At 50.1% G+C, this 25,577-nt stretch overlaps 1 long non-coding RNA gene across 1 annotated transcript; it reads right to left on the minus strand.

Annotated features, from left to right (window-relative positions):
• Nucleotides 1-6,939: 6,939 nt before the first annotated feature.
• LOC111554192 lies at nucleotides 6,940-19,545 on the minus strand. Its single transcript, XR_002735176.1, has 2 exons — nucleotides 19,269-19,545; nucleotides 6,940-7,438 (listed from the first exon to the last, which is right to left on the minus strand). It is a non-coding gene; the product is annotated as an uncharacterized LOC111554192 (long non-coding RNA).
• Between the last annotated feature and the right edge of the window lie 6,032 nt (nucleotides 19,546-25,577).

Consider the following 25,577-nt stretch of genomic DNA (forward strand, 5'->3'; position numbering starts at 1 on the left):
ATTAGTCAGGCATGGTGGTGAGCACCAGTAGTCACAGCTACTAAGATGGGAGAATCCCTCCCCCTTCTCCCCTCACTTCCCTCCCCTCCCTTCCCCTCCCCTCCCCTCATCTTCCTTTTCTTTTCTTTCTTTCTTTTTTTTTTTTTTTGACAGAGTTTTGCTCTGTCACCCAGGCTGGAGTGCAGTGGCATGATCTCATCTCACTGCACTCTTTGCCTCCCAGGTTCAAGTAATTCTCAAGTAATGCCTCAACCTCCCGAGTAGCTGGGACTACAGGTGTGTGCCACCAAGCCCAGCTAATTTTTTTTGTATTTTTGGTAGAGATGGGGTTTCTCCATGTTGGCCAGGCTGGTCTGGAACTCCCGACCTCAAGTGATCCTCCCACCTTGGCCTCCCAAAATAGTGGGATTACAGGTGTGAGCCACTGCGCCTGGCCTGAGGTGGGCGGGTAATTTCAGCCTGGGGGGTCGAGGCTGCAGTGAGCCATGGTCATGCCACCGCACTCCAGCCTGGGCAACAGAGCGAGACTCTGTCTCAAAAATAAATAAATAAATAAATAAATAAATAAATAAATAAATAAATAAATAAATAAAGGTGGCTAATGCTAAGCATTGTTTTTTTGTTTTCCTTTGTTTGTTTCTTTTTGAGGCAGTCTTGCTCTTTCACCCAGGCTGGTGTGAAGTGATACAATCTCGGCTCACTGCAACCTCTGCCCCCTGGGTTCAAGTGATTCTCCTGCTTCAGCCTCCCGAGTAGCTGGGATTACAGGTGCCTGCCACCATGCCTGGCTAATTTTTGTATTTTTAGTAGAGACAGAGTTTCACCATGTTGGCGAGGCTGGTCTCGAACTCTTGACCTCAGGTGATCCGCCCACCTCGGCCTCCCAAAGTGTTGGGATTACAAGCATGAGCTACCGTGCCCAGCGCAAGCATTGGTCTTAAAAGACACATTGTATGGTTCCCTGTGTCTCCCAGGGAGATGGGCAGGGGGTAAGAAGGGGACTTTGCAAGCAGAGCCCACCACGTGCACCTTGATTGCATAATTGGGGTCAATATGGTCAGAGGCAAAGTCCTGGAAGAGTGGCGGGGTAGGCAGGGGGACAGGGCATGGGCCAGGGCTTCTTTCTGTGGGCGACACCACAAGGACAGTGCGCTGGTGGCGTTGGAGGGCTTTCAGCTCAGTGTGAGCCTTCTTCTTCTCCCCTCGGGCTTTTAGGAGGTGACTCCTCAGGGAGAGTGACAGGTCAGATTTGTCTCCAAAATAGGCCTTGACATAGCAGCCCACCTGTTTCTCCATCTCCCGTCTCTGGCTACTGTGACCTCCTTTTCCACTGTCCAATACCCAAGCTCCTTTCTGCCATAGGGGCTTTGCACTGGCTGCACCTTCTGCTGGAAATCCTGGCTCCAGACTCGGCATGGCCGAGGCTTTATTCTTCTCAAGCCTCAGGACAAGCATCACTTCCTCAGCCCACTCCACCCACTCTACCCACGGTGGGTGCTTCAGTGACATCCCTGTACATACTTTCTCCTTCAGAACTCTTACTGCCATCAGCAATGACCTTGCAGCCCGTTGTCCTCTTCCTCCTCTCTCTTCTCTCTTCCCCCTCTCCTCTCTTCCCTTGGACTGTAAGCTCCAGAAGCGCATGGAGGTTTATCTGTTTTGTTTCCTTTTTTTTTTTTCTTTTTCAGATGGAGTCTTGCTCTGTCGCCCAGGCTGGAGTGCAGTGGCATGATCTCTGCTCACTGCAACCTCCGTCTCCTGGGTTCAAGCAATTCTCCTGCCTCAGCCTCCTGAGTAGCTGGGATTACAGGCACCCACCACCATGCCTGGCTAATTTTTGTATTTTTAGTAGAAAGGGGATTTCACCATGTTGGCCATGCTGGTATCGAACTGCTGACCTCGTGATCCGCCCACCTTGGCCTCCCAAAGTGCTGGAATTACAGGCGTGAGCCACCGTGCCTGGCCTCTTTTTACTTTTAGAGACAGGGTATTGCTCTGTTGCCCAGGCTGGAGTGCAGTGGTGCGATCATGACTCACTGCAGCCTCCATCTTCTGGGCTCAAATGATCTCCCACCTCAGACTCCTGAGTGGCTGGAGTTACAAGCCTGAGCCAGCCCTATTCTGTCTTCTGTGTACACCTAGAGCAATGATCTAGGTTTGCTCAATACAGAGTAGGTGCTCAATAAACGTTGCATGAATACGTGGACGACGAGTTCTAGCTGGGAAACGGCAGCTGAGAAAAGTGGGTTGTGGAGGAGAATTTAAGAGATGAGAGCTATTTCCGAAATTCCTGGGGGGCTCCAGGGCCCCCCGGGTTGGGGAGAAAGGAGGGCGACCATCCACTTCCCCGGGAGTCACACGCACCTCCCCTTGACGGCCCACAGGTGGCGCCCGCTCCCCGCGCTGCAGCGGCGGGAAGCGGAGGTGGAAAAACCCGAGCTTTAGCCCCCTCACCTGTCTGGCTGCTGAGGTCAGTTCCTGGCCTGGATTTGGACGCCAAGCCCTGGGATCCTGCTTGGGGTCCTACGTCCTCGTAGAAGGGCTTTTTGGTCAAATGAAGGGGATCTGAGAAGTGTGGGGGTGGTGGGCTGCAGGGTCCGGGCAGCTGAGGGCTACCTCCCTCTGTCCACGCATGCTCTGATTCCCCCATTCCCAAAACTAGTTCAGCAGCTCCATGCCTGGGGGAGGGGTGAACACACTTACCATGTTCGTGTTCTGCCTTAACTTTATATAGGTTAAAGCTGTGCGCAGGGTTTGGTGTCAGTGGGTCCTGGGTGCACATTTGTAGAACAGCGAATGGGTGAATCCGTTTTTCAGATGAGGAAACTGAGGCTCAGGGAGGCGATGCGGCTTACCCAGGTTCAGAGTCCGTTTTGTTTGTTTGAGACAGAGTTTTGCTCTGTCATCCAGGCTGGAGTGCAGTGGCAAGATCTTGGCTCACTGCAACCTCCGCCTCCTGGGTTCAAGCGATCACCTGCCTTAGACTCCTGAGTAGCTGGGATTACAGGCACATGCCACCATACCCAGCTAATTTTTTGTATTTTTAGTAGAGACAGCATTTCACCATGTTGACCAGGCTGGTCTTGAACTCCTGACCTCAAGTGATCTGCCCACCTCAGCTTCCCAAAGTGCTGGGATTACAGGCGTGAGCCACCATGCTTGGCCAAGAGTCAGCCAATGTTTAAAAAACAATGTATGTTTAAAAAACATTGTATTTGGCCCGGCGTGGTGGCTCATGCCTATAACCCCAGCACTTTGGGACGCTGAGGCGGGTGAATTACTGGAGGTCAGAATTTCAAGTCCAGCCTGACCAACATGGCGAAACCCCGTCTCTACTAAAAATACAAAATTAGCTGGGCATGGTGGCATGTACCTGTAATCCCGGTTACTCGGGAGGCTGAGACAGGAGAATCGTTTGAACCCGGGAGGCAGAGGTTGCAGTGAACAGAGATCGCACCATTGCACTCCAGTCTGGGCAAAAAGAGTGAAACTTCGTCTCAAAAAAAAAAAAAAACAAACAACAAAATTGTATTTTATTTATTGTAGAGACGAGAAGTCTTGCCATGTTGCCCGGGCTGGTCTCCAACTCTTGGGCTCAAGAGATCCTCCTGCTTCAGGCTCCGTCAGTGCTGAGATTTCAGGCCAGCATTGCCTCGCCCAGCCTAAAAACATTTTTCAAAAGTGGATTTTCTAGTTACCCAAAGTGATACAGGATTTCCTCTGGGAAGCTAAAGTCCTTTCTGTCCCTCCTCATCTCAACTCCGAGATGATGGTAGGAAGGGTCTCTTTTCATCCTGCCCTCTTTGCCTTCAAAAGCATGTCTATACATGCCTCAGGGGTCTCTGTGTTTCTAGCTGGGTCATAAACTTCTGTCTGGGCTGGGCACAGTGGCTCATGCCAGTAATCCCAGCACTTTGGGAGGCTGAGATGGAAGGATGACTTAAGGTCAGAAGTTCGAGAACAGCCTGGCCAAAATGGTGTGACCCTGTCTCTACTAAAAATACAAAAATTAGCTGGGTGTGGTGGCACACGCCTATAGCTACTTGGGAGGCTGAGGCATGAGAATCGTTTGAACCCAGGAGGCGGAGGTTGCAGTGAGCTGAGATGGTGCCACTGCACTCCAGCCTGGGCAACAGAGCGAGACTCCGTCTCAAAACAAAAACAAAAACAAAAAAACAACAACAAAAAACTGCCCCCGTCTGGGCCTCAGTTGCCTTGTCTGTAAAATGGGCTTAATGGTCATTGAACCACTTTCCAGGGTGTCTGTGAGTTAGTTGCACAAAAAGCTGGTCTGGGCAGGGTGGAATTGGGGGTCTCCTCTGGTGGTCTGTACATCTTGGTAGGAAAACACACCAGGAGTGGATGATCCTGGTTCCCTAGTTCGAGCGCTTGGTGCACAGTGGGTGTGTGTGGCCTAATGCTGCCCGTGCACCCACTGTGTGTCTGCATTTGAATAATGTGTGCGCACTCAGCTGTTTCCGCGTGGGGCCAGTGGCTTCCCGTAGACCAGGGTTTCTCAACCTCAGCACTCTTGACATTTGGGGCCACGTCATTTTTTGCTCTGGGGGACTGTTCTGTGCCTTGTAGGAATTTTTTTTTTTTTTTTTTTTTTTGCAGGGGAGATGAGGTGTTGCTATGTTGCCCAGGCTGGCCTTGGACTCCTGGCCTCAACTGATCCTCCTGCCTTGACTTCCTGAAGTGCTGGGATCACAGGCTTTAGTCACCTTGCCCAGTCCCTTGTAGATCATTGAGTGTCCCTGAACTGGACCCAGTAAATGTCAGGAGTACCCCTGCCCCCATTTTTTTTGTTGTTGTTGTTTTTTTTTTGAGATGGAGTCTCACTCTGTCGCCCAGGCTGGAGTGAGGTGGAATGATCTTGGCTCACTGCAACCTCTCCCTCCCAGGTTCAAGTGATTCCCTCACTTCAGCCTCTCGAGTAGCTGGGATTACAGGCACTCACCACCACACCTGGTTAATTTTTGTATTTTCAGTAGAGACGGGGTTTTCTCCATGTTGGCCACGCTGGTCTCAAACTCCTCACCTCAAGTGATCTGCCCACTTTGGTCTCCCAAGTGCTGGGATTACAAGTGTGAGTCACTGTGTCCGGCCCCCTGCCCCAATTTTACAGCCAGAAATACCTTCAGACATTGCCAAATGTCTCCTGGGGGACGGAGTCACCCTCATTGAGATCCATAGCTGTATATACTTCTGGGAGGTACACATACAGGTCAGAAACAGACCCTGATACAGGGTTGGAGGGCAAGTGGTTTATCTGGGAAATGAACACAGGAAACTTGGGGAGGGGAGAAGAGAGATGACAAGGGATATCAGACAGGTTGTCACTGTGGAAAACTGGAGCCTGACCCTCCAGGGATCTCTGGGAGACTGTGGATTAGGCATCTGCTGGGGAGGGAGCTGGGGTATTTATCTGCCAACTCATTCCATCTCTGGCTCAGGGCTACTCCCAGGGATGTTAATTTCCCCCACTTCTGTCTCCTGTTCAAGTACACTGAAGTGATCAGGTCCCAGATGTGGCCAGGGTCCAGCAGGACATCTCTACAGCGGTTTCTCTTCCTTTTGGGGCGGCTCTTCCTGGGGGTCTCTTTGGGCTGTGCGAGCCCACCCGGATGTCTGCAGCCGGCTGTGTGTATATTTGGTGTGCCAGTGTGTGTTTATCTGCCATGCATGTGTTTGCGTCTGTATTTATCTGGCACAAGTGTGCTTGTCTTTGTTTTCCCTTCTGCTCCGTCTCCACGAATGCGGGGGAAACTTCTGTTTTTAATCAGGGGCTAGGGAACTGTCTTACTGCCACATTGGCAACTGTGTTATTAATGAGGCCAATCAGAAGTGATTTTTCATACTTGCCCCGAGGTCTAAGTCAAGGCACCATGCCTGAAGTCCTCCCAGAGGGTAGCCTCAAAGCCCTGCCGGCTTCTTGTATGCCCAAGAGGGAAACTGAGGCACAGTCAGGGGAAGGGAGTTAACACCTATTGGAAACTGATTACCTGCAAAGCATTTCACATGCACAAATACTTAATGAGTTCTTATGCCTACTACATATAAGGAAAGAAATTCATGTTCTCATTTACTGATGAGGAAACTGAGGCTGGGGTGAGGTCCAGAGCTCTTGTGGAAGCTGACAGCTCTGGGGTCTCCAACACCCATTTCTTTGTTCCTTTTAAATGGCAAACATTCTTGTGTGGGGAGGGGACGGAGCAGGGTATCACTCTGTTGCCCAGACTGGAGCGCAGTGGCACAGTCTCAGCTCACTGCAACCTCTGCCTCCTGCCTCCCGGGTTCAAGAGATTCTCCTGCCTCAGCCTCCCAAGTAGCTGGGATTAGAGGTGCGTGCCACCATGCCTGGCTAATTTTTGTATTTTTGGTAGACACAAGGTTTCACCATGTTGACCAGGCTGGTCTCTGTCACACGCGTCCATGTGAAGACAGTCCACCAAACAGGATTTGTGTGAGCAATAAAGCTTTTTTTTTTTTTTTTTTTTTTTGAGACGGAGTCTCGCTCTGTCGCCCAGGCTGGAGTGCAGCGGCGTGATCTCGGCTCACCGCAAGCTCCACCTCCTGGGTTCACGCCATTCTCCTGCCTCAGCCTCCCGAGTAGCTGGGACTGCAGGCACCCGCCACCACGCCCGGCTAATTTTTTGTATTTTTAGTAGAGACGGGGTTTCACCGTGTTAGCCAGGATGGTCTCCATCTCCTGACCTCGTGATCCACCCGCCTCAGCCTCCCAAAGTGCTGGAATTACAGGCGTGAGCCACGGCGCTTGGCCAGGAGCAATCTTTTTGCAGGCAGGGGGTGAATTGTACAAAGTACATTCTCAAGGTGGGCGGGGAGAATATTGCAATGTACCTTCTCAAGGGTGGGGAGGGTGTATCCTACCAAGTACATTCATAAGGGCGGGGGAATATCACAAAGTAGATTATCGCAAGGGTGGGGAGGGTGTATTGTCACAAAGACGTTGATCAGTTAGGGTTGGGCCAGAACAAATCACAATGGTGGAATGTCATCAGTTAAGGCAGGAACTGACTATTTTCACTTCTTTTGTGGCTATTCAGTTGCTTCAGGCCATCTGGATGTCTACGTGCAGGTCACAGGGGATATGATGGCTTAGCTAGGGCTCAGAGGCCTGACAGTCTCGAACTCCTGACTTCAAGTGATCCGCCTGCCTTGGCCTCCCAAAGTGCTGGGATTACAGGCATGAACCACTGTGCCTGGCCTCAGATAGCAACCATTCTTAAAGCTCTCCACGGCTGTTGGTGCTCAGCCGTGCCTCAGTTTCCCCTTCTGGTCACCATGGTCCTTCCCAGCTGGCTCTGGGCGAACCAGCCCTCGGGCGTCTGAAGAGTCCCTGCTGCTTGGCAGGGTGCGGGGGTTCTTGTACTTTCCTCCTGTGGATGCTCCAGGCCAAGGGGCCTGGCTGGCTCTGTGAACACAGATATTAATTAGCATTCATTAATAACCCCCTGTGCGGTGAGAGTGGCTCTGGTGGATCCTCGGGCTCTGAAATACCTAGAAGCTGACTGAGGTCCCCAGAGCATGGCAGTTGCTGCCTGGGCCAAGAGCAGGGCCTATGTGCAGTCTCATCTAAAATGTCTTTTTTCTTTTTTTTTTGAGATGGAGGTCTCATGTTGCCGAGGCTGGTCTCGAACTCCTGACCTTGTGATCTGCCCGCCTCAGCCTCTCAAAGTGCTGGGATTACAGGTGTGAGCCACCACGCCTGGCCTACCTGGAAGGTCTTAACCAGTCAAGGCTTCTCCCTTGCCCAGTCCTGGGGGAATAGGCTGCAGTTCCTGTTTCTCCCTGTGGCTGTAGAACATTTGTGCTGAAAGAGACCCTTACTCCACCGCCCAGGAGATGGAGCCCGTGGTCCCCCAGAGGGTCCCATGGTCAGTTCCCGAGGCTCAAGTCCCTGCTCTGGCACCCACCTGACCTCAGGCAAGTTGCTTACTCGCTCCTTGCCTCCGTTTCCTCATCTATAACATGAAGGTATTTTCTGCCTTGCAAGGTTGTTGGAATACATAAATGACCATCTGTGTTTCATGTCACATACACGTAAGGGCTCAGCAGCCACTGAGACCAGCTCTGCCTCTTACCAGCTGTGTGATCTGCTCACAGAGAATCCATGTACCTGGGTATCAGTTTTCTGTCTGTAAAATGGGGCTGTCGACCAGGCGCGGTGGCTCACGCCTGTAATCTCAGCACTTTGGGAGGCCAAGGCAGGCCGATCACCAGAGGTCAGGAGTTGGAGACCAGCCTGGCCAACATGGCGAAACCCCGTCTCTATTAAAAATACAAAAATTAGCCAGGTGTGGTGGCACTTGCCTGTAGTCTCAGCTACTCAGGAGGCTGAGGCAAGAGAATCGCTTGAACCCGGGAGGCAGAAGTTGCAGTGAGCTGAGATTGCACCATTTCACTCCAGCCTGGGTGACAGAGTGAGACTCTGTCTTGAAAAAAAAAAAAAAAACGAAAAAAGATATGTTGATTCTGGTGCGGTGGCTTATGCCTGTTTCCAGGCTATAATTTGAATTTCGAGAGGCTGAGGCAGGAGGATTGCTTGAGGCCAGGAGTTTGAGGTTGTTCTGGGCAACATAGCAAGACCCGATCTCTATTAAAAACAAACAGACAAAAAACAAAAAAACAGAAGGCTGAGTGTAGTGGCTCATGCCTGTAATCCCAGCATTTTGGGAGGCTGAGGTGGATAGATTGCTTGAGGTCGGGAGTTTGAGACCAGCCTAGGCAACATGGTGAAACCCCATCTCTACCAAAAATGCAAAAATTAGCTGGGCGTGGTGGCGTGCAGGAGGCTAAGGCACAAGAATTACTTGAACCCAGGAGGCAGAGGTTGCAGTGAGTGGAGATCGTGCCACTGCACTCCGGCTTGGGCAACAGAGCGAGACTGTCTCAAAAAATATATATATTGGCCAGGCACAGTGGCTCACGCCTGTAATCCCAGCACTTTGGGAGGCCAAGGCGGGCGGATCACAAGGTCAGGAGATTGAGACCACGGTGAAACCCCGTCTCTACCAAAAATACAAAAAATTAGTCAGGCGCGGTGGTGGGCGTCTCTAGTCCCAGCTACTCAGAAGGCTGAGGCAGGAGAATGGCGTGAACCTGGGAGACGGAGCTTTCAGTGAGCCGAGATTGTGCCACTGCACTCCAGCCTGGGTGACAGAGCGACTCTTGTCTCAAAAAAATATATATATGTATGTTGAAGTCCTGACCCTCAGTTCTCCTGAACGAATTATTTGGAAACAGGGTCTTTGCAGATGTAATCAGTTAAGTTAATGTGAGGTCACATTGGATTAGGGTGGACCCTAAATCCAATATGACTAGTGTCTTTATTTATTTATTTATTTAATTTTTTTTTAGATGGGGTCATGCCCTGTTGCCCAGGCTGGAGTACAGTGGTGCAATCACAGCTCCCTGCAGCCTCAACCTCTAGGGCTCAGGGGATCCTCCCACCGTAGTCCCCCAAGTAGCTAAGACTACAGGTGAGCACCACCATGCTTGGCTAATTTTGTATATTTTTTTGTAGAGATGGGGTTTTGTTATGTTGCCCAGGCTGGTCTTGAACCCTTGGGCTCAAGCAATCCTCCCACTTTGGCCTCCCAAAGTGCTGGGATTACATCATGCGTGAACTACTGTACCTGGCTGCACTTCACTTTTTTTTTTTTTTTTTTTTTTTGAGACAGAGTGTCACACTGTCGCCTCACCCAGGCTGGAGTGCAGTGGTGTAATCTTGGCTCACTGCAACCTCCGCCTCCCGGGTTCAAGCGATTCTCCTGTCTCAGCCTCCTGAGTAGCTGAGACTATAAGCGCCCACCACCAAGCCTGGCTAATTTTTGTATTTTTAGTAGAGATGGGGGTTTTACCATGTTGGCCAGGCTGGCCTCAAACTCCTGACTTCAAGTGATCCACCTGCCTCAGCCTCCCAAAGTGCTGGGATTACAGACATGAGCCACTGCACACGGCCTGCACTTCACATTTTAATGCAGTCTGCCAAGCTGCTCCCCAAAAGTGCTATGCAGGTTACACTCCCTTCCAAATGGAACCTTTCTAAGAATTTATTTAAAATATAGGTCATAGCTGCCCAGCGATGCTGCCTTCTGGTCATAATAGTGGTTTTGTCCAGAGTGAGAAAGGTGCGGAGGCTTTCTTTATTTTGTTTTATTTTATTTTTTAAGAGATGCGGTCTCTGTCAGCCAGGCTGGAGTGCAGTGGTGCGATCATAGCTCACTACAGCCTCAAACTCCTGGGCTCAAGTGATCCTCCCACCTCAGCCTCCCAAACAGCTGGGCCTACAGGCATGCACTACCATGCTCAGCTAATTTTTTTGTTTTAGAGATGGGATCTCACTATGATGCCTAGGCTGGTCTTTTTTTTGATGTGGAGTCTCGCTTTGTTGCCCAGACTGGAGTGCAGTGATATGATCTCGGCTCACTACAGCCTCTGCTTCCTGGGTTCAAGTGATTCTCCTGCCTCAGCTTCCCAACTAGCTGGGAATACAGGCACGAGCCACTATGCCCAGCTAATTTTTGTATTTTTAATAGAGATGGGGTTTCACCATGTTGGCCAGGCTGGTCTTGAACTCCTGGCCTCAAAAGATCCTCCTGCCTCTGCCTCGCAAAGCACTGGATTACGGGCATAAGCCACCGTGCCTGGCCTTGCAGAGGCTTTCTTAACCTGTTCCTTGGGTGTTGAGTCCCTCTCTGAGATGTGGTTTGCCTGAACTCCAAAGGGCCTGGGAGATCTAGGATATGGTTGATCCGAGAGATGATCTCAGTAAACATGGGTAGGGGAGAAGGGGAGTGAGGAAGGGAAGGGCAGGTAGCCAGTGAAGGGTGTTTATGAGCCAGTTTCCACTGTGGGCAATTCAATTGTGCTGGAGAATGCTGAAACCAAATAGAACACACTCCCCCGAGGGTTCCCACCTAGGGGCGAGGGAGCTGGGATATTTATCCACCCATTCCCATCAGCCATTGCTCAAGGACTGCTACAGGAGAGTATTTCTTCTCCAGAACTTTCCACCTACTCAGCAGCCAGAGCCACTTCTCGGGAGCTGGTTCTTAGAAGCTGTGGGGTCAGCGTGCCCAGGAGTGCTTGGGGGACATGAGTGGGTGTTGACATTCTGGGGAGGGGGAGACGGAGGATAAAAAGAACGAATAAAGCATAGACCATGTTCAAAGGGGGGCTGGCGCAGTGGCTCACACCTGTAATCCCAGCACTTTGGGAGGCCGAGGCAGGTGGATCACTTGGGATCAGGAGTTTGAGACCAGCCTGGCCAACCTGGTGAAATCCCCTCTTTACTAAAAAAAATATATATATATATATAAATTGGCCAGGTGGTGGTGCGTGCCTGTAATCCTAGCTACTCAGGAGGCTGAGGTGGGAGAATTAGTTGAACCCGAGAGGCAGAGGTTGCAGTGAGCCGAGATCATGCCCCTGCACCCCAGCCTGGGCGACAGAGTAAGACTCTGTCTCAACAAAACAAAACAAAACAACAAAAAGGGGTTAATGTTGGGGGAAAAAAAGAAAATTAGACCAGGGCAAGATAAGGTGAAGAGGCTGTGGGGGAAGGTTCCTAGCATCCAACTTGGCACCCAGTAGGCAAGAATAAATGTTCTGTTGCTTCTCTCTGGTCCATGGGGTGAAGGGGGGGAGGAGAGAGAGAGAGAGAGAAAGAGAGAAAGAGAATGCCCTGGTGTAGTGGGAGCCTGGGCGGGGGAGGAGGAAAGTGGGGAGGGAGCCAGTGTTAATGATGCTGAAAAGTAATCGGCCCTTCTCTCTGGGAGGCGGTGGAACTCTAATTAGAATGAAAGTGTAGTTTAATGAGGATGAAAACGGTAATTGTGCCAGGCAGCGCAGTTCAGAAGTGTCGCTTTCCCTTGGGGCACCTTGCCGGGCTCTGAGGCTCTGGGCATGGGTGAGAAGGACTCAGGGCTGGGAAGGCAAGGGATTATCAGTGCCTCAGTTTCCCCCCAAAGGGTCCTCCTGCTGGCATGGGGTCAAGAGCCTGTGCAGAGCCCCGCCTGCCCCTGGGGCTGGTTCCAGGTGCCCAGAGCCACGTTTTTCCATCCCACACTTTATTCCTAATAATAGTACAACCATCCGTGGAACCATATCAGTGATGCTGTTTATTGAGTACCTACTATGTGCCAGGTAACATTCTAACCCCTTCACAGATGCTAACTCAGGTAATCCTTAAAATTATCCTCATTTTACAGATGAGAACACTGAGGCACAGATAAACCACAGACCCTGGTAGGGATATTTTAAGGAGTGGGTGAGGGCCGGGTGTGGTGGCTCACACCTGTAATCCCAGCACTTTAGGAGGCCAAGGCAGATGGATCACTTGAGGTCAGGAGTTAGAGACCAGCATGGCAAAACACCATCTCTACTAAAAATACAAAAATTAGCCGGATGTAGTGGTGCATGCTTGTAATCCCAGCTACTCAGGAGGGTGAAGCAGGAGAATCGCTTGAACTCGGGAGGCGGAGGTTGCAGTGAGCTGAGATTGTGCCACTGCATTCCAGCCTGGATGACAGAGAAGGACTCCATCTCAAAAAAAAAAATAAGAAGTAGGTGAGGAGAAAGGTGGAATATGGTAACCAGGTGCCTCTTTTTTTCTTTTTTTATTTTCTCTTCCTTTCTTTCTTTCTTTCTCTTTCTTTCTTTCTTTCTTTCTTTCTTTCTTTCTTTCTTTCTTTCTTTCTTTCTCTCTTTCTCTCTCTCTCTCTCTCTCTCTCTTTCTTTTTTTTTTGAGGCAGAGTCTTGCTCTGTTGCCCAGGCTGGAGTGCAGTGGTGTGATCTTGGCTCACTGCAACCTTTGCCTGCTGAGTTCAAGCGATTCTGGTGCCTCAGCTTCCTGAGTAGCTGGGATTACAGGCATACACCACCACACCGAGCTGATTTTTGTGTTTTTAGTAGAGATGGGGTTTTGCCATGTTGGTCAGGCTGGTCTCGAACTCCTGGCCTAAAGTGATTTGCCTGCCTCAGCCTCCCAAAGTTCTGGGATTGCAGGAGTGAGTCACTGCGCCCGGCCATCCTTCTTTCTTTAACCAGGGGGGTGTGGGGGCATGAAGGAATCGCCAGCCATCGAGGCCAGGGAATCTTCTCCCTCCTCCTCCCCCTGGCCCAGGTTCCTCACTGTTTCTGCACTTCACTTCTCTGTAAAGCTCTAATCACGCCTCTCCACTCGAAGGTGGGCGTGGCTAGACGAGAGGGTGTGGTTTATGTACAGTGGGCGTGGTTTGACACAGAGTGGGCGTGGCTTGAAGCGCATTCTCGTGGCCGAATTTACCACCCCATTTTAACTTGGAGGAATCAGAAACTGGAGGCATATTAGTGAACTACAGGACCCAGACACAAAGCCGTGGCTTCTGGCTCCAGGGCCTGAGCTTTCTTGCCATGGAAAGCTGAAGGGTACTTCAAGTGTTCTGGGTAAGACTGAGGTTCCTAAGACCTCAAAGTCTCTGCTTTTGTTTCTGGAGGAACCACCAATAAAATGCAACCTACAGTGAGGCCTAGACAGAAAAGCAATGTTCATTGAGGCCAGCTGGGCAATAAAAGGAGATCTAGCTGGACTTTCAAGGGAGTCTCAGATCAGAGGAGATTACCAGCCTGGGCAACATAGTGAGACCCCATCTCTATAAAAATAATTTTTAAAAAATTATCTGGGCATGGTGGCATGCACCTGTAGTCCCAGCTACTCAGGAGGCTGAGGCAGGAGGATGGCTTGAGCCCAGGAGGTTGAGGCTGCAGTGGTTGCAGTGAGCTATGATGGTGCCACTGTGTTCCAGCCTAGGCAACAGAGTAATGCTCTGTCTCAAGAAAGAAAAGGAAAATAAAAGATCAAGGGAGATTAGATTGTTTGCCATGTATATGGCAGACAAATCATTAAGAGCCTTAATATACAAAAAGCATATATGAATCAATAATAAAAAAGACAGATATCCCAAATGTGAAATTGGCACAGGGCTTGAATAGGGGGTTCACAAAGGAACGAGAGAGCTTAACAAATCTCTGTAAAGATGCTCAAAAGAATCACTTTTGCTTGTCAAGCTTATGAGTGTGTGTGAAGTTTTGGGACTGCACACTTGAGCACAGTCATGGTAGTTTAAATTGACACAACTTTTTTGAGACAGGGTCTCACTATGTCACCCATGCTGGAGTGCAGTGGCACAGTCATGGCTCACTGCAGCCTCAACCTCCTAAGCTTAAGGAATCCTCCCACCTCAGCCTGCCAAATAGCTGACTACAGGTACACGTCACCATACCCAGCTAATTTTTAAAAAACTTTTTGTAGAGATGGGGTCTCACAACTTGCCCAGGCTGGTCTCAAACTCCTGAGCTCAAGTGATCCTCCCTCCTCGGCCACCCAAAGTGCTAGGATTACAGATGTGAGCCACCATGGCCAGCCACAATACAACTTTTTTGGGAGGGTGTTCTAGATATTAGTATTAAACTTTTAAGTGTGTGGATTCTCTGACCCAGCAAATCCACCTCTAGAAACTTATGTCAGGGAGATAATCAGTCAAATAGGCAGAGAACTATAAAGAATTGGCCGGGAACAGTGGCTCATGCCTGTAATCCCAGCACTTTGGGAGGCCGAGGCAGGCGGATCACCTGAGGTCAGGAGTTCGAGACCAGCCTGGCCAACATGGTGAAACCTCATCTCTACTAAAAATACAAAAATTAGCTGGGCATGGTGGCGGGCGCCTGTAATCCCAGCTATTCGGGAGGCTGAGGCAGGAGAATTGCTTGTACCTGAGAGGCGGAGGTTGCAGTGAGCCGAGATTGCACCATTGCACTCCAGCCTGGGGGACAAGAGCAAGACTTCGTCTCAAAAAGAGAAAAGAAAAGAAAACAATAACTAACGCAGGGTGGTTAAGAGCTCTGGAATCAGACAGCCAGGGTTCGAATTCTGGCTTCACCACCTTCAAGCTGTGTGACCTGAGTCATATGGTTTATTGTTAAGATCCCCAGATTTTCTCATCGGTAAAATGGGCCTCTCATGAGGACTCCACGAGGCAAAGTGTGTGAAATGCTTAGCCTTCTGCTAGGCACATAGAGGGTGCTTGCTGTTATCATCATGAAGAAAAAGCATTAAAAGAGGCTGGAGGCCAGGCGCGGTGACTCACACGTGTAATCCCAGCACTTTAGAGGCCGAGGCAGGCGGATCACGAGGTCAGGAAATCGAGACCATCCTGGCTAACACGGTGAAACCCCGTCTCTACTAAAAATACAAAAAATTAGCTGGGCATGGTGGTGGACGCCTGTAGTCCCAGCGACTCAGGAGGCTGAGGCGGGAGAATGGCGTGAACCTGGGAGGCGGAGCTTGCAGTGAGCCAAGATCGCGCCACTGCACTCCAACCTGGGTGACAGAGTGAGACTCCGCCTCAAAAAACAAAAACAAAACAAAACAAAAAAAAACGCTGGAAACAATGGAGGTACCTGGGCTCTGGGGATTTTTTGTAGAGATGGGGTTTATTGGCTACATGCATAGTGGAAAATGAAAGTGGGCTGGGCATGGTGGCGCATGCCTGTAATCTCAGCACTTTGGGAGGCCCAGGTGGGAGGATTGCCTGAGTCCAGGAGTTCAAGACCAGCCTGGGCAACGTAGCCAGATCTCAAGTCTACAAAAACTAAAAAATTAGCCAGGCATGGTAGCACACGTCAGTACTCCCAGCTACTTGGGAGGCTAAGCGGGGAGGATTGCTTGAGCCCAAGGAAGTGGAGGCTGCAGTGAGCTGCGTATTGCACCACTGCACTCCAACTTGGGTGACAGAATGAGACCCTGTCTTAACAAAGAAAAGAAAATTAAAAGCTGGGCACGATGGCTCACACCTGTAATCTCAGCACTTTGGGAGGCTGAGGCGGGCAGATCACTTGAGGTTCCAGACCAGCCTGGCTAACATGGTGAAACCCTGTCTCTAGTAAAAATACAAAAATTAGCTGGGCGTGTTGGTGGATGCCTATAATCCCAGCTACTTGGGAGACTGAGGCAGGAGACTCACTTGAACCCAGGAGGTGAAAGTTGCAATGAGCTGAGATCTTGCAACTGCACTCCAGCCTGGGTGATAAGGTGGCTCAGTCTCAAAAAAGAAAAAAAAAAAAAAAAAAAAAAAATCAAGTGCTAAAACTTATATTCACTGACACAGCATGACCTCTGTGATATATTAATTGAAAAAAAAACCAATTTCAAACATCATAACTACATCTTTCAAGCACTTTGATCGTGAATCAAAGAATTAATTTTTTACATTGCAATGTAGGTCTTCTACCCAGGTTTGGAACTAAAACAAAAGTTTCAGGAAGTCATAATCATACGTCTACTGTGCAGTGGGTTCTGATATTTTCTAGTCTCTTTTGTTTCATTTTAAAAGGCTGGTCATTTTTGCAATTACAGTATTTTTCTCTTTAAGGTTCTGGTTAATGTAACCCAGACTCCCATTAACAAGGGTGTCCAAATAGTGACTAAGGAAAGGATGAAGGAAGACAGGGAAAGTGATATTTCCAATCCACTAGGCTTGATTTTTTTTTTTTTTTTTAAGACAGAGTTTTGCGGCCGGGCGCGGTGGCTCAAGCCTGTAATCCCAGCACTTTGGGAGGCCGAGACGGGCGGATCACGAGGTCAGGAGATCGAGACCATCCTGGCTAACACGGTGAAACCCCGTCTCTACTAAAAATACAAAAAACTAGCCGGGCGAGGTGGCGGGCGCCTGTAGTCCCAGCTACTCCGGAGGCTGAGGCAGGAGAATGGCGTAAACCCGGGAGGCGGAGCTTGCAGTGAGCTGAGATCTGGCCACTGCACTCCAGCTCCGGCGACAGAGCAAGACTCCGTCTCAAAAAAAAAAAAAAAAAAAAGACAGAGTTTTGCTCTTGTATCCTAGGCTGGAGTGCAATGGCACGATCTTGGTTTGCTGCAAGCTCTGCCTCCCGGGTTCAAGTGATTCTCCTGCCTCGGCCTCCCAAGTAGCTGGGATTACAGGCATGCACCACCACGCCTGGCTAATTTTTTTTCTATTTTTAGTAGAGACAGGATTTCACCATGTCAGTCAGGCTGGTCTTGAACTCCTGACCTCAGGTGATTCACGGGCCTCAGCCTTCCAAAGTGCTGGGATTACAGGTGTGAGCCACCGGACCCGGCCCTCTAGCTTGATTTTGTTTCCATTAGAGGTTGTAGTGTATATGTGTGCATCTGTCATCCCAGCACTTTGGGAGGCCAAGGCAGGCAGATTGCATAAGCCCAGGAATTTGAGACCAGCCTGGGCAACATGGCGAAACCCTATCTCTACAAAAAATACAAAAATTAGCCAGGTGTGGTGGCATGCATCTGTAGTCCCAGCCACTGGGGAGGCTGAGGTGGGAGGATCACTTGACCCCAGAAGGTTGAGGCTGCAGTGAACCATGATCAGGTGCCACTGCACTCCAGCCTGGGCAACAAAGAAAGACCCTGTCTCAAAAAAAAAAAAAAAAAAAAAGTGTATATGTATGAACTCATATGTATGTGTGTGTTTTCAAGATGGAGTCTTGCTCTGTTGCTCAGGCTGGAGTGCAGTGGTGAGATCTTGGTTACTGCAACCTTTGCCTCCCAGGTTCCAGCAATTCTCCTTCCTCAGCCTCCTGACTATAGGCGCACCACCAAGCCTGGCTTTTTTTTTTTTTTTTTTTTGAGACGGAGTCTCGCTCTGTCGCCCAGGCTGGAGTGCAGTGGCCAGATCTCAGCTCACTGCAAGCTCCGCCTCTCCAGGTTCACACCATTCTCCTGCCTCAGCCTCCCGAGTAGCTGGGACTACAGGCGCCCGCCATCACGCCCGGCTAATTTTTTGTATTTTTAGTAGAGACGGGGTTTCACCATGTTAGCCAGGATGGTCTTGATCTCCTGACCTCGTGATCTGCCCGTCTCGGCCTCCCAAAGTGCTGGGATTATAGGCGTGAGCCACCGCGCCCGGCATTTTTTTTTTTTTTTTTTTAAAGTAGAGGCAGTGTTTCGCCATGTTGGCCAGGGTGGTCTTGAACTCTGACCTCAGGTGATCCACCAGCCTCCGCCTCCTAAAGTGTTGGGATTACAGGCGTGAGCCACCACGCCCAGCCAGTGTGTGTGTCTTTGTGTGTCTTTGCATATTGTGTGTAGGACCAGGCTGAGACCCGTGAGGGATTTGCTTCAGGCTGGCTTTGGGTATATAACTTTTTTGTATGCGTAGAGACAGGGTCTCACTTTGCCACCTAGGCTGGTCTCGAACTCCTTGCTTCAAGCAATCCTCCCACTTCAGCCTCCTGAAGTGCTGGGATGACAGGTGTGAGCCACCATGCTCGGGCCTTGGGTGCATAATTTAAGAGGGTATCAAAAAACTTAGTCATTGAGATAAATATTTTAATGCAATATAATTTTTCAAATTAAGCCTGGGTGCAGTGGTTCACGCCCGTGATCCTAGCTCTTTGGGGGACTGAGGTGGGTGGGTCACCTGAGGTCAGGAGTTTAAGACCAGGCTGGCCAATGTAGTAAAACCTTGTCTCTACTAAAAATACAAAAATTAGACAGACGTGGTGGCATGCGCCTGTAATTTCAGCTACTAGGGAGGCTGAGGCATGAGAATCGCTTGAACCCAGGAGGCAGAGGTTGCAGTGAGCCGAGATTGTGCCGCTGCACTCCAGCCTGGGTGACAGAGGGAGACTCTTTCTCAAAAAAAAAAAAAAAAAAAAAAAATTGAATGGTTCTTTTGCAGCAACATGGATAGAGCTGAAGGCCACTATCTTAAGTGAAACTAACCAGACACAGAAAGTCAAACACTGCATGTTATCACTCCTAAGTGGGTGCTGAAATCTAAGCACACATGGACATGGAGAATGAAAAGATGGACAATAGAGACTCAGAAGGGTGAGGGGATGGATGATGAGAAAATTCTTTTTTTTTTTTTTTTCCAAGACGGAGTCTTGCTCTGTCGCCCAGGCTGGAGTGCAGTGGCTTGATCTAAGCTCATTGCAACCTCCACCTCCCAGGTTCAAGCAATTCTCCTGCCTCAGCCTCCCGAGTAGCTGGGATGACAGGCGCCCGCCACCACGCCCGGGTAATGTGTGTGTGTGTTTAGTAGAGACGGGGTTTCACCATGTTGGCCGGGCTGGTCACGAATTCTTGACCTCGTGATCTGCCCGCTTCGGCCTCCCAACGTGCTGGGATTACAGGCGTGAGCCACCGCGCCCAGCCTCTTTTTTTTTTTTTTTTTTTTTTTAATATAATGATGGGGTCTTACCATGTTGCCCAGGCTGTTCTCAAGCTCCTGGGCTCAAGCGATCCTCCTGTCTTTTCCTCCCAAAGTGCTGGGATTGCAGGCCTGAGCCACTGCGCCTGGCCCTGGTAACTCTTGAATGGGGTAAAAGTGGGCACAGACAGGCTCCACGATGGTCCAGCCTCCAAAGCGCAGCCGCCTGGGTCTTACCCTCCAGCCCCCGGGACAAGGGGAATCTCAGTGGCTGAGACTTCTGGGGATGGAGAAGGAGGGGCATCCGAGGAGGGAGAGCAGAGCCCGGCGTGCGGCAGGGGAGGAGGCTCCGCCCAACTCGAGTCCCCTCCCGGGGGCTGGGCTGGCGGGAAGGGCCTGGGCTGCCGGGCAGGCAGAAACGGAGCCTGGGAGTCTGCTATCGACCGCCTGGGCCGCGGTAGGGAAGCTTTTAGATCTGCCCGCTTGTCCCGGAGAGGGGCAAGGGCGAGGCTCCCATTCCCCTAAAGAGGGGAGGCCCGGGGGTTTCCTGTCACCCCGACATACCACCCACCAGCAAGGCTTGCAGGCTAGCCTCCGAACGGAGCCCAAAATCCGGTCGCTGGAATTGGAACTACTTTTCCTGGAACTTTATTGAGGGTTAATTTACATGCGGTGAAGTCCCATGTCTGCACGTATTATTTGCATGCACGACCCCGTGCCCCCACCCCATCAAAGTAAGGAACATTTCCATTCAGACAGCCCAGAAATCAATCTCCCTTCATCCATTCCCCACCCACAACCACTCCACTGATTTCTTTTTCTTTTCTTTTCTTTTTCTTTCTTTCTTTTCTTTTCTTTTTTTTTTTTTTCAGACGGAGTCTCTCTCTGTCACTCAGGCTGGAGTGCAGTGGTGCGATCTCGGCTCACTGCAAGCTCCACCTCCCGGGTTCAAGCCATTCTCCTGCCTCAGCCTCCCGAGTAGCTGGGACTACAGGAGCCCGCCACCATGCCCGGCTAATTTTGTGTGAGTGTGTGTTATTTAGTAGAGACGGGGTTTCACCGTGTTAGCCAGGATGGTCTCAGTCTCCTGACCTTGTGATCTGCCCATCTCAGCCTCCCAAAGTGCTGGGATTACAGGAGTGAGCCACCGCACCCAGCCTCTTTTGTTTTCTTTTTAGAGACAGGGTCTTGCTCTGTTGCCCAGGCTGGAGTGCAGTGGTGCAACCATAGCTCACCATAGCCTCTACCTCCTAGGCTCAAGCAATTCTCCTGTCTCAGCCTCCAAGTAGCTGGAACTACAGGTCCTCACCACCAAGCCCAGCTAATTTTTGTATTTTTTGTAAAGACAGACAGGGTCTTGCTGTTACCTAGGCTGGTGTTGAATTCCTGGCCTCAAGCGATCCTCCTGTCTCAGCCTCCCAAAGTGCTGAGATTACAGGTGTGAGCCATGGGTCAGGCCCACTATCCTGAATTCTTTTTGTGTGTGTGACAGAGTTTCACTCTGTTACCCAGGCTGGAGTGCAGTGGCACGATCTCAGCTCACTGCACCCTCCACCTCCCAGGGTCAAGCGATTCTCATGTCTCAGCCTCCCAAGTAGCTGAAATTACAGGCACACGCCACCACACCCGGCTAATTTTTGTATTTTTTTGTAGAAATGGGGTTTTAACATGTTGGCCAGGCTGGTCTTGAAGTCCTGGCCTCAAGTGATCTGCCCACCTCGGCCTCCCAAAGTGCTGGGATTATAGGCGTGAGTCACTGCACCTGGCTACTATTCTGATTTCTATCACCCTAGATTAGTTGAGCCTTTTGCAAACTTTCAGATAAATAAAATCACAGGGTGTGGTCTCTCTTCCACTCAGCATCGTGCATTCTGAGATTTATCAACATTGTGTGAATCAGTAGTTTGTTCCTTTTTGTTGCTAAGAATTACTCCATCCTAGCCAGGCACGGTGGCTCAAGCCTGTAATCCCAGCACTTTGGGAGGCCGAGGTGGGTGGATCACGAGGTCAGGAGATCAAGAACATCCTGGCTAACACGGTGAAACCCCGTCTCTACTAAAAATACAAAAAATTAGCCAGGCATGGTGGCGGGCGCCTGTAGTCCCAGCTACTGGGGAGGCTGAGGTAGGAGAATGGCGTGAACCCGGGAGGCGGAGCTTGTAGTGAGCTGAGATCATGCCACTGCACTCCAGCCTGGGCGACAGAGCGAGACTCTGCCTCAAGAATAAAAAAAAAAAAAAGCAGAATTAAAGAATTACTCCATCCTATGGATAGGCCTTAATTTGTATTCTCCTGTCTGGAGATATTTTGATTGTTTCCAGTTTTTCACCAATAATTGAACAAATCTGCTCTGAACATTTGCCAACAAGTCTTTTTTTTTTTGACACGGAGTCTGGCTCTGTCGCCCAGGCTGGAGCGCAGTGGCCGGATCTCAGCTCACTGCAAGCTCTGCCTCCCCAGGTTCACGCCATTCTCCTGCCTCGGCCTCCCGAGTAGCTGGGACTACAGGCGCCCGCCACCTCGCCCGGCTAGTTTTTTGTATTTTTTAGTAGAGACGGGGTTTCACCATGTTAGCCAGGATGGTCTCGATCTCCTGACCTCGTGATCCACCCGTCTCGGCCTCCCAAAGTGCTGGGATTACAGGCTTGAGCCACCGCGCCCGGCCGCCAACAAGTCTTTATATGGACATATTCTTTCATTTCTCTTGGGTAAATATATAGCAATGGAATTGCTGGGATGAATGGTAAGTCTAACTTTATTTTTTAAAATTAATTATTTTATCTATTTTTTGAGATGGAGTCTCACTGTGTCAACCAGGCTGGAGTGCAGTGGCGTGATCTTGGCTCACTGCAACCCCCATCTCCCTGGTTCAAGCGATTCCCCTACCTCAGCCTCGTGAGTAGCTGGGATTACAGGCGCACGCCACCACACCCGGCTAATTTTTTTGTATTTTTAGTAGAGACGAGGTTTCACCATGTTGGCCAGACTGGTCTCAAACACCTGACCTCAGGCAATCTGCCCGCCTCAGCCTCCCAAAGTAACTTTATTTTAAAAACTGTTTTCCGGCTAGGCGCGGGGGCTCACACCTGTAATCCCAGCACTTTGGGTGGCTCACGCCTGTAGTCCCAGCTTCTCAGAAGGCTGAGGCAGGAGAATGGCATGAACCCGGGAGGCGTTTAGTGAGCTTGCAGTGAGCGGAGATTGTGCCACTGCACTCCAGTGTAGCGGCACAGCAAGACTCCGTCTCAAAAATAAATAAATAAATAAAAATAAAAACTGTTTTCCAAAGTGGTTGTGCCATTTCACACGCAAACCAGCAGCAGATGAACAAGTGATTCTCCTGCCTTGGTCTCCTGAGTAGTTGGGATTACAGACACGTGCCACCACACCTGGCTAATTTTTTGTATTTTTAGTAGAGACGGGGTTTCACCATCTTGGCCAGGATGGTCTCGATCTTTTGACCTTGTGATCTACCCGCTTTGGCCTCCCAAAGTGCTGGGATTATAGGCGTCTCTCTCTGTCACCCAGGCTAGAGTGCAGTAGTGGTGATCTCGGTTCAGTACAACCTCTGACTCCCAGGTTTACACGATTGTGCTGCCTCAGGCTCCCAAGTAGCTGGGATTACATCCGGCTGATTTTCCTATTTTTATTAGAGACGGGATTTCATCATGTTGGCCAGGCTGGTCTTGAACTCCTGACCTCAAGCGATCTGCCCGCCTTGCCTCCCAAAGTGCCGGGATTATAGGTATGAGTCACTGTGCCTGGACTGCTGGATTTAATTTAAATATATACCTGCCATGCTCTCCTGTCTCCCTGGGGTGTGGGGTTCCATCACAAGCTTCTGGTTTTGCAGCCAGACTTTACAACTTGGGGTCCTAGTCGTCCTCCTCTCATTTGAGTTGAACTGTCTGCATACGATTCCTTCCCCTCCCTGCCCCCCTCAAATTGCTGTGCTTTCACATCTTCCCAGGATCTCAGGAATTTTTTCAAGGACAGGAAATCCTCCTCCTGACCAAATATAGAACCAGAAAGCAGTCACCCATGTCTGCTCAGCCTGGACTTAAGAGAGGTGGAGAACTGGGCTGGTGCACCACCCAGGGGCTTTCTTGTTCCTTATGCAGCTGCCTCTGGACAACCTTGATGGGTGGGGGCTTGGGAACCCATGTCATGGGGGTGGGGGATGATCTTCAGTTCTGGAACACTGTCCTGCATTAATTACACCTTTGGTGGACTTCTGACAGCTCTTCCCAAACACCCTATCCATACATGTACTAGACACTGCGTGCAGCCCAGCAGACCCCCACTCCAGCCCTCCTGTCCTTGATCAACAAGCTAATGAGGAGATCCAGCCCCTATTCACGAAAGATCTGTGAGTCTATATGTACCTGAGGGGCTTACAGGCTGGCTGTGTGCTGAATGTTTTTCATTTGTCCCATTATGGACTGAATTGTGCCCCTCCAAATTAAAATGTTGAAGTCCTAACCCCCAATGTGCCTGTATTTGGACATAGGGCCTTTAAAGAGGTAATGAAAGTTATGTGGCGTCATCAGGGTGAGGCCTTAATCCAATAAAACTGGTGTCCTTATAAGAAAAGGAAGAGATGCCAGAGATCTCTCTCTTCAAGCACACTGAGGAAAGGCCATGTGAGGACACAGCAAGAAGGCAGCCATCTGCAAGCCAAGAAGAGAGTCCTCACCAGGAACCAACTCTGCTGACACCTTGCTGTTGGACTTCCAGCCTCTATAAGTGTGAGAAGGAAATTTCTGTTGTTTAAGCCACTCAGTCTATGGTATTTTCTTTGTTGTTGTCATTTTTGAGACAAAGTCTCGCTCTGTTGCCCAGACTGGAGTGCAGTGACATGATCTCGGCTCACTACAACCTCCACCTCGTGGGTTCAAGCAATTCTCCTGCCTCAGCCTCCCAAGTAGCTTGGATTACAGGTGCCCACCACCATACCTGGCTAATTTTTGTATTTTTACCAGAGACAGGGTTTCACCATGTTGGCCAGGCTGGTCTCAAACTCCTGACCTCAAGTGATCCACCTGCCTTGGCCTCCCAAAGTGTTGGGATTACAGGTGTGAGCTACTGCGCCCGGCCCATTTATGGTATTTTCTTACGGCGGCCTGTGATGTTTATTCTGTGTTATCAACTTAACTAAGGGATACCCAGAGACCTGGTGAAACATGATTTCTGCATGTGTCTGTGAGGCTGTTTCTGGAAGAAATTTGTGTTTGTTTTAGTAGACTGAGGGGAGAAGATCCACCCTCCCTAATGTAGGTGGGCATCATCCTATCCATTGAGGACATGGCTAGAACCGAAAGGCAGAGGAAGGTTAAATTCATTCTCTCTGCTCCAGCTGGGACATCCCTTTTCTCCTGTCCTCAGACACTGGCGATTCTGGTTCTCAGGCCTTTGGTCTCAGACCCGGGACTTACCCCATCTGCTCTCCTGGTATGCAGGCCTTTGAGTTTGGACTGGAATCACACCACCAGCTTTCTTGGGTCTCCAGCTTGCAGATGGCAGATTGTGGGACTTCTCAGCCTCCATAATTACATGAGTCAATCTCTCATAATAGATCTTCTCTGTGTCTATATATATCCTATTGGTTCTGTTTCTCTGGTGAGCCTTGACTAATACACAGTCCAAGCTGACGAAGACGTGCCCCTTGCATCAGTTCAGGTCCTCTGAGAAGCTGATGCTGAGACGAAAGTACAAGAGATTCATGGCGGGAGACACCTGTGAGTGACAGAGGGACAGTGGGGCAGGAGCTGATGGGGAGAGCCTCAGACAGTGATGGAAGTCTAAAGTGTTTGCAGGTAGAGGGGGAAGAAGGAGAACTGAGTGGTGTATCTTTGGATACGGGCCACCCTTCATCTTCCTCGACCCTGTTCCATGCCTAGGAGGCTGATATGTAAGAACCCATTGCTAGGTGTGGTGCCTCACACCTGTAATCGCAACACTTTGAGAGGCTAAGGCAGGTGGATCACCTGAGGTCAGGAGTTCGAGACCAGCCTGGCCGACATGGAGAAACCCCAGCTCTACTAAAAATACAAAAATTAGGCTGGGCGCAGTGGCTCACACCTGTAATCCCAGCACTTTGGGAGTCTGAGGCGGGCAGATCACGAGGTCAGGAGATTGAGATCATCCTGGCTAACACAGTGAAACCCCATCTCTACTAAAAATAAAAAATAAAAATAAAAAAAAAAAATTAGCCAGGCGTGGTGGTGGGCGCCTGTAGTCCCAGCTACTTGGGAGGCTGAGGCAGGAGAATGGTGTGAACCTGGGAGGCAGAGCTTGCAGTGAGCCAAGATAGTGCTACTGCACCCAGCCTGGGTGACAGAGCGAGACTCTGTCTCAAAA

This window comes from Piliocolobus tephrosceles, chromosome 21 (genome assembly GCF_002776525.5).
Source record: "Piliocolobus tephrosceles isolate RC106 chromosome 21, ASM277652v3, whole genome shotgun sequence".
Lineage (NCBI taxonomy): Eukaryota > Metazoa > Chordata > Mammalia > Primates > Cercopithecidae > Piliocolobus > Piliocolobus tephrosceles.